The sequence below is a fragment of the Anopheles merus genome, chromosome 2R (assembly GCF_017562075.2).
Source record: "Anopheles merus strain MAF chromosome 2R, AmerM5.1, whole genome shotgun sequence".
Taxonomy (NCBI): domain Eukaryota; kingdom Metazoa; phylum Arthropoda; class Insecta; order Diptera; family Culicidae; genus Anopheles; species Anopheles merus.
Window position 1 is genome coordinate 33709219 of NC_054082.1, and position 9402 is coordinate 33718620.

Genomic DNA, 9402 nt, shown 5'->3' on the forward strand with positions numbered 1-9402 from the left:
GCTAGTAGGTATGTGACGTCCCCGCAGTCGTTCGGTTGGTGCGCAAATCAAATGCGTTTCATTTCTATTTAATATCAGCGTTAAGAAGCTGCTTTGACGCGCGTTTGACGCTCAGCCTCCGCCAGCGAAAGCCAATTTCTATCGACCCTTCAGCACCGTTCGTACAAGTGGTGGCCAGCTTCTCTCGCTGGCGTAATCTTCAATGTTTCTTCCAACTCAAGTGCGTTGGATTGTTCTCTCGTACAGCCGACATTGTTTTGCTCTGGCTCCTGGGGCGATTGTTGAGATTGGACGTGCTTGTTGTTGCTGCTGTTCAGCTTTCGAGGCGTTTGGCATTTTGGCTGACTAAGAAACATGTTGGTCGCTCTGTTTTTGCAATTCTGCTTTTGCCCTTAAGCTATCGAGCGACAGCAAAAAAAAACAACATTCTATTGCCCGTTGGAATTTTGTTTTGTTCGCTCACAAACAAACAAAAAAAAACAACCTTTCCCACATTCTTTTCCCGGTTTCGTTTTGTACAGGAATGTGTTTGTTTCACATAATGACCTAAGGCACGATTTTTCCTCTTCGCTGATCCTTCGCTCGGCCCGCACACCGAGCCCGATTATTCATCCGCCCTCCGCCCTAGCACGGGCGGGACTTCAATTTTCCGCTCCCAGTGCGCTGCATTTGCTCCGCGGAGATTGCTCGCCATTTTCCGCACCATTTTCCAACACCCGGGAGGAGCTTCTTTCGCCGCTGCTGTTGCTCAGGCAGGAAGACTCACTCCGCTAGCAGCTAGCAGCCGGTTCCGCTGGCACGATTTACACTCACACTGACAAACCGGCATAAATCAGGGGCAAAATTAATGGTTGCAAAGCGCGTCCCGTGCGGCATCGCGCTCCGCCATGCCATGGATGAGGGTGCGGGTGCGGTGAAATAAATTTTCATTTCAAGATGAAAGTGCTATTTTTCAAGCTCACGCGCATCCGTCTCGAATGCCGGCGGGACTGAGGATTGCTGAGGGGAGGGAAAAACAACATGTTTATTCAAATATGTTGCTCACCGTGCGCTAACGGGCAATTCCCCCTCCGCACAGCTCCTGTTGGTGAATCGAAATGCTAGATGGACCTCATACGCAGACCCGGACGTGATCTGACATGGCGAGGGCAAGAGGCAGTCGTCACTCCAGACGTCACTCTAGACAGAGGCAGCGGCAGAGTACGAAAGTGAACGCTTTTCCACCGGCCTGGGAGTGTATGCACTGGTGGTCCCGGAGCGTTTCCTGCCTTCCAGCGGCTGCAGTGAAGCGGTGGAAAAACAAAATAGATTTCCTCCCAGCGCACCGGAGCCGACCTTTCACTCCGAGCGCGATGTAAAATAAAGCTGCCCGTGCCTTGCGGAGGACAAGAGTGGCACAAAAGCGAAAAAATAAAACTACCGTCGGAAGCAAATCCACGGCACTTAATAGCTTTTTATCGCTCGGCGACTGGCGGGCGCACCAATCCGACCGGTCAGCGGATGTTGAGGATGCTTGCTGTGGTGAGGGGGGGCCTTCCCCACGCTTCTTTTGGATTGCTTTTGCGAGGGTTTATTTGTTTTGCTTTTTGTTTCATTCGTTTACAATTTTTGCACGCGTTTCGTTGTACTTGACTTGGTAAAATTATTTTTGCAAATATGTTCGAAAGCAGACGAAACCCAGCAACAAAAATACTGAGTAATTGGAGTTGAGAAGAATAATGTACAAATAGAAGCAAAGGTATTTTACTGTGGAATAACAAGACGGTTTCAATTGATTTGTAGTGTTTTTACTCCGATGCTTGGTGTAAAAATACACCAAAACTCATTGCTTTACTCAATGGTTTAAGCAAACAGGCTAAATAATAAAGATTACAGCAAAGGAAATATAGTATTCATATAATCTTTTTTTATTGAATTTAATCGAATTTACTTTCATAAATATGACTGATAGCTACGGCACTTACAAAAGCCTATGTTTGTTGTCTTGCATAATTTTATTTGGCATCTTTGAAGCTAAAAGTAGATGCCTTTCAGTATAAATGACTTTTACGGTAGACTATTACAGCTACAGACGCAAATTCTTGCCTTTCACTGCTTAAGTCTTCTATTCTTGAAAGGCAGTTAGCTGCAATTACTGCCTTTACTCATATCAATCTCTGAAGCTTTTCCCTTTCCGAGAAAAAATGTATTAAATCTCATTGTGTTCCTTGTTGTTTTTCACAAGCTTTTTATTCCACCCTCCTCTCTCCATAATCCATTGCGACCATTAGCGAACAATTCATAACGAGTCGCTGGACAATCGGAACTGCGTTCAGTGTGCTTGCGGGCGTGAAACGAGCGGTTCGGTCCGGCTTAATAAAACAGCTCTCAGCGCTGCTCGTCCGTTCAGCGGTCTGGGCCGCCTCGGGAAAATAACGGCACGATAGATAGTAAACGACCGTTGCCCGACTTCAAACGCTTGCACTCAGCGGCGGTTCTCGGGAATTTGTAATCGGATCTTAACAGTTCTGTTCGGTGGCTGGCAGGCTGGTCGCCGCCCCCGGGTTGACGCGAACTTCAAACAAGATGCACTTTGAAACCCCGGTGCCGCAGCTTCGGTTGGAGTAAATAACTGCTGCAAGAAGGGTGTCGATGCCAGCGATGTTTGTAAAAACTTTCGCACCGTGCCGTACCGTCGCAGCAGGGAAACAGGTGGACTGGTTGGCTGTGGACAAATTGAAGCAATTATTGTACCGGTTAGGCGGGGTGGTTGGTAGCTGGTTGAACCTTTGGCAAAGTAAAGCAGAGCATGATTTACCTGTTCACAGGATCAATTTCTTAGGTCGTTCTTATCAAAGGGGTTGGCAAGCGATGAGAGCTTTGGCTTTCGAGGTTAGGATTGGTTCAAGTTTTCCATTTGCAACACCGTTGCCGTCCAGGCGTTGGATCGGCAAGACCGTCTCTGTTCGCTCTTATCTCATTACCCTGTCTCGATAGCAGACCATTCCACTACCATCCCTCCATCAACCCTACTCATACCGCCCTAGCGCACACCCGATTGGGCGATCCCGACAATCGGCCCCCGTTAGCAAATGTCACTTGGAATTCTCTCTTTAATTGGGCACTTGCGATGCGATAAATTAATTCCCTGCTTCTTCGCTACTGCTGTCGGCACGCTGTATTGTCGCCAACAGGCTCGACTAGAACAGCATTGGACTGAGGGGGGGGGGAGGGCTTAACCATTCGAAGTGAAGTGGTGAAGTTTAGTCGTTTGGCTTGAGATAACTCATGTTGCTGAATTGTTTTACAGCAGCGAACCATCCGTACGCGGCGCTTTGCCGTCGACACTGCATTTTGCTGCGGCACTCGGCAGTCTTCGCATGGTTGGCATTCCAAGTGCCACCGCCCGTTTGGATGGCACAGTTTAAATAAACACATACACTCTCACGCACAATGCCACCCGATCCCTGGCTGCAGAACGAGGATCGGTCGGTGGTGTCGTTCTCGTACGCCGCACTTGAGGCATGACATTAATTGACATGCAAGAGCTGATTGCGGCGGGTAGATAAGGAAACTTTCGGCAATACAGCCGTACCCGCCGCACCGGCTCACCCCTTTTTTCCCCCAGCCTCGCCTAGCCCATCGTCCTCCGCTGGGGGGTGAACCCCGACTCCGACTCGGGGCTTTGAAATTAATTCAAACTACCAATTAAGATAGAAACTTTGCTCCAGAAACAGGGTCGGTTGCGTGTTTTTTTTTTGCCGACCTCGCTACTTGCCCAACCGAGCGCCGGCTCAGGGTTCATTGGAAGAAGGGTTTCCACCATTCCCGCTTCGCCATCGAACGAGCCGAAGAATTTGTCCCGGGTAGGACACCCTGCCACTCGGCTTTGCCCAATACAATTTACCGCCCGGTTCACGCTCGATACGTTTCAAACGAGACGCATCGGCAGTGAACCCGTTCGAGGAAAAGGTGGCAAACTGTACGCAAGCATTTTCAGCCCCTGCATGCGGATGGACTGTGGCAAGTGGGGTGCGGTTAGTTGTCAACCGATTTTCTCGTTCTCGTTTGTCTTTGATGTGTTTGCCTGGTGTGGTGTACGGGTTTGCCCTTCAACTATACTTATGGGCTGGTAGCTGAGCTAACTTAGTTGATGAGTTGAGCAATTGAGCAAAAAATTTAACGCAACTTGAGCAGTTTGCGCCGATAAACACTTGAATGTGGGAATGTGAGTTTTGTTTATCAGTAAGCGTGGGCAGTTAAAAATTTTCCAGTATTTTTCAAGAGATGTTTGAAACCTATTCAATTATATTTTATTAAATTTTTTCCTTTTTCCTTTAAACTACATCTAATTCTACTATATTATAGTTGAAGAACTACATCTTGTGGAATTCGTGTATCAACCCCTCTGTTCGGTCGACCTCTAAATGAGCCTTAATCATTTAAATGAAATTTGTTATACGAGAAGACACACGAGCCGCTGAAATGATAAGCAACCGCTTCAACTTTTACGCTCCTCTCGAGGGTGTCGGTGTTTGTTGGTGTGTCTCGAATTAGTTCCGTAGATGAGCGTGCTACTTTAGCAAGGCACTTCTTCCGGTTCGTTAAAGCACACCTTTGCTCTCTGCCTTACCGTGCCTCTGCAGCAATTCAGCCGAAAGCAAGTTCAAGTGCTCGACTAGTGGAAAGCAATTTTCAAGCAATTTTCTGTCAACAAGCGGGAAAATGGGGACACAAATACACACACACACACACACACACACACACACACACATTCACACAAAAACCACTCCGCTCCCAGCCAGCCACTCCATCTCGCGCAGTTAGCGATATGCCGGGTGTTTTGGAGCGTTCTGGAGACTTCCCGTGGCTTGCGTTCGATAAGCCCAGGAACGTGCCCTGCTCCGGCCGTGGTTGGATGATGTTCATGTAGTGAAATTTAAATTTTCATAAACAGTGCCCACCATTCTCGGGTTGCGGTGCACGTTTGGTAACACGGGGTAACGCAACGTTACCAAGGAGGCAAAACGCTTCTCGCCATTTTTGAGCTTTCCACGGTTTGAGCTTTGGGGGAAACAAAAATTCACAGCAACCCGGAGCGCAAAGTGTAGCATTAGAGGCGAGTACGCACTGAACCATTACGCGGCGGATGGATGGGGCGTTTGTAATGTAAAAAAAAAAACCGAAGCCTACCGAGGTGCTGGGAAAGCGGAACTTCGCTTAACCTTCCCCCCCTGGTTCACGGGGGGTTTTTATTTATTCCACTCACACACGTCACTCAACTTCAGCCAACCTGTAACAGCAAGATTTCGGCCTCACTTCGACATCGACACCTCTCCGAAAGTATCCGCTCGAAAATCCGGGTGTCGGGGTGAGAGAATGCGTGTGTACAAGCCAAACAGCGCAAAAAACTCCCCTCGCTGGCTTAATGCAATCGGTTCTCACGGAGCAGTACGTGTGGGTGCAAACGGGAAAGTAAAAAAATAAAATAAATAGCGAGCTTATGCTTCCGCGAACCCACCCCGCACGAAACGGAAGCGGAAGTTGATAACAAAATTATCAAAATGCGTAACAAAATTAATGCACACATGCCCGCTCTTTCCGGCTTTCTTCGCTCGCTCACTCTCGCTCGCACTTTTTGGGGCCGCACGTTTTTCCGCTTTTCCGAGCGAAACGTTTTTGCCAGCGCTGTGTAATGGAGAACCGTACATAAATTATTCACGAGCATACACTTTACATTCCCATCACTCTCACGTGGTGGACAAGTATGTGTGCGTTTCGTTAGAAAAGGGAGGGAACATTTTCCCAAGTTCACAGTTACAGTAGCACTTGAATAAAAAAAAAAAACATAGAATCATCAAACAACAACATCATGGCGGCGGGTGCGGAACCGTAACATGATTTGGATATAATCCAATTAAAGGCCGCGGTTAATATACTGTTAATGCAAGGGACCGAAAATCGCCCACGTATCGGTGTCTCGGCCTCGTGAAGCGACAACAGTTTAGCGCCGTAAGCGGTAGATGGGTTGAGAGAGAAATAGAGTGAAATTTTTTTAATCAAAAAGTCTCATCGAAAGTGTGATGGAGTATATAAAATTTAAGCCCTCTTTATTTTCAGCTGAATGAAATGAGTTCTGTACGTTTGTATCGAGCATTGTTGAGAGATTCTGTGAGGATCGTTAAGTAAATTTTGGTTAAATTCCGGTGGTGCAAAACAATTCACAACCAATTCTCGAAAAAAAAAAATGTTGCAATATTTGTAAGTTTTGCATATTTGCAAGAACAAAAAATCGATACAGTGCGCTACGGTGTGTAAAATTTACATCTATTTCCTTCTTTAGTCATGAATGATTTTACTAGAATCTGTATCCGGACTTTCAGTAAATTCTCCATAACAAATAGTTTCAATAATATTTTATGAAAAAATGTACTCAAAATTAAACGTCCATTTTCAGAAAGATCCCATGTGTACGTAGCAGAAACATGCGAATGGATTCAAATGTATCATCGTGTCCTGGACGCCCGAACCAACCGGGGCGCAGGTTGCGATGCTGGCGTAACACGTTCCAGCACGCTACCGACCCGACCAGCGACAAGATGGTGAACGGTGATTCCAACTGTTAGCTCTGCTAATGCTGCTGGTGGCGAGCAAACACCGGCGAGCTAACCCGCCAACCAGTATAAATACAAATCTGTGTGCGTTTTCATTCCCTAATGAATTAAACAATGTCACGGTAAACAGACGGCCTGCCTGTCTTTGCCGTTGCTGCTGATGCTGCTGCTGGTGCTGACATTGGCGTTTTTGGTCACGGACTAGCGAGAAGAAGGAAGCGCAACGTATTACACGACCAGTTGGGGTTTGGGTGTTAATAACGCAAGCGAAAAATACACAATGCGAGCCCGCAGTAAGTTTTTGCTGTTGTCTTTTTTTTTTGCAAAACGAAACTGACACAAAACTTTGTCGTTGCTGAACGCACTGACGGCTGTCATGAGCTGTTCTTTTTTAATATACTTTTTGTCATTTTTTTTTGTTCTTCTGAGTAACAGGGTGAGTGACCTTTTTGTGCAAAGTATGCCCACAAACCAAGGTAAGGTAAGGTGCATCAAAATACACTGTGCCTGTTTCATTATTCAATAACTGAAAAGCAGTTCCAACTGTATTTTCGTAAAATAGTTTAAACGCGCTGCTCGGTATGCAATCTTCAACACACGATTGTTGAAATGTGGTGATTTTTTTTTTTCATTAACAAAGGCCAATAGCAAATAGCAGAGTAAACGTTTGAGAGCATTGAATTATTAAAATTAATCCAACCGGCATGGAATGGATGGCATGTTAGTGGGCGGATATAAATCAATATTTCGATCCCAAAAAGGAAAAGAACAATAAACTCGAAAATCAAAAGCTCGGCGCGTTTATAATCAATCCATTCCATTTTCACACACATCAGGCACAATCGAGGGGTGGGGCAATCGATTACGAAAGCGATTCATCCACGCAGTAACGTACGTAACGCAAAGCGGACGAGATCAACATGAAGTTTAATTAAAATTGATACATTCAGCAAAGAGAGAAGCCGGTGCATGGCGGTAATTGCATTTGTTTTTCGAAAATTGTTTAAATGTATCAGTGTTTTGGAGCAAAGTTTTGTAAAATCTATTTAAGCTAGATGAATTGATTAAAATGTTTACTTTTTTTGCGGAACGGTTGCTGCTGTTGCACGCTGGTTGGGATGCTATCTGGAACAGTTGTAGCAATTTTCTGTTAAAACACACGCACAAACACCTGCATCCAGGTTACGTTGGACAAAAAATCACCATCAACAGAACTCCAACCATTTACACGGGAGAGAATTTCCATTTTTCAACCGCGTCAAGCTATGTGTATTACTCACATTAATCATTCACAAACACACACACATACACAAACAGACAATTGAAACTGTTAAAATAACACTGGTTAAATCAATCGGGCTCATCATATCGCTACTCCAGCGCGCGTGGAAGTTTTCCGCAACACAGCAACACTGCACCTGTCACGTGGGGCAACGATAATAGCAGCACAGGACCGCAGGGAAATGGATACACTTTTCCCCCACCCTCGAGAACGAGGTAAGCCTACCAGGTAATGCAGTCGAATGCCATTCCAAACTACGCCCGATGCTCCACCCAGTCGGTAATTGGAATTGGAAGCTTCCGGTTTTTTTGCTGCTGAACTACACTTTGCACTTTGTAATGCAACCCGCGGCGAAATTCTGGGCATCGCTTCATCGTAAGCTAGTGGCATACCCATTCACGAGCGGAAGTCACATCACACCAATAGGCACTGGAGTCGACACGTTGGAGATAGGCACAAGCACGTGGATCGGTAAGTGGTTGAAATCATCATACAGGATCAGTTAAAAGGAACCCTTTTGTGGCACGTGTAGCTTGTTTCGGATGCTGCGATCGTTGTCGATCGAGGGTGCATTACTGTTTTGCTACCAATTGAACACGCCACTCCTCCTGCAGCAGATCCTGAACTATGTTTTAATCCATTGGAAACCGTTTCCCTGCCATGCGTTACGATCGATGGCACGGCGAGTGTGTGGGGTGCAATAGTGATTAAATAATTAACCACATCCTGCAAGCTCCGACCCACCCCATTCCCCGCTGGAGCGAGTAGTCGCTCATACACCTCACACACACACACACACACACACACACACACACACACACACACACACGCCTGCAGAGGAAGAAACGGAAGCAAAAAAAAGGCCGCCTCTAGCCACACACGACGATACCCACAAACGTACACTGGGCTTCACATTGTTTCCACGACGATAATCGAAACACTACTGCGTCGGAAAAGTCGGCCACCCGTTCGGCAAAAATTTGTCATTCGCGAACCGCGCACACTTCGGGACGGGCTGTGTATGTGTGTGTGTGTGTGCGTGCTTGCCGAACGGACGGGCAGCCCCGTTCGGGATTCGGGCGTTTCGCATTCGCGCGCGAGCGTTCCGACATCAGGGCTGCTTCGAAAGGCTTCCCCAGCAGTGGGGAAGAACCGGTTCGGTTGCGAGCGGAAACTGCTCGAAACGGTTCGAAAGCTTCTGCAGGGTGCCGTTTCGAGCAGTTGCTCACTTGAACGGAACGGCAGGGTGGGGGCAAAGGGGCGGGGAGGAGTTGTTTGTGCGCATACGCTGTACGCGCATTTGCCGAACGTTTGCCGGTGTTGTTCTTTTTCGTTTTTTTTATTTTCGTTGTTATTTTTATGCCATTAGCGTAGAGGTAGAGGTGTGTAATAGTTTACGCTTAATGATGTACTGAAGCTGTTGCCTGTCCGGCAGGACGGGTCGGAAAACATCGACGGTTGGTGGGCATGTTATTGCTGCGGATGGAATTCATAAAAAAACGATTCAACTAACGAACCTGTAGGCGA

At 46.8% G+C, this 9402-nt stretch overlaps 1 protein-coding gene across 6 annotated transcripts in view; it reads right to left on the reverse strand.

Moving 5' to 3' along the window:
• LOC121587995 (hemicentin-1) overlaps positions 1 to 8819 on the reverse strand; it is a 188369-nt gene extending 179550 nt beyond the window's left edge. For 2 of the 6 annotated variants that reach the window (XM_041905427.1, XM_041905435.1), the window contains exon 1: positions 8777 to 8819. The gene's annotated coding sequence lies outside the window, so the exon portion shown is untranslated. Of the gene's footprint in view, positions 1 to 7796; positions 7820 to 7873; positions 8124 to 8764 lie in introns of those variants that run through there. The other 4 variants (XM_041905431.1, XM_041905428.1, XM_041905433.1 and 1 more) reach the window with 4 other exon arrangements.
• Between the last annotated feature and the right edge of the window lie 583 nt (positions 8820 to 9402).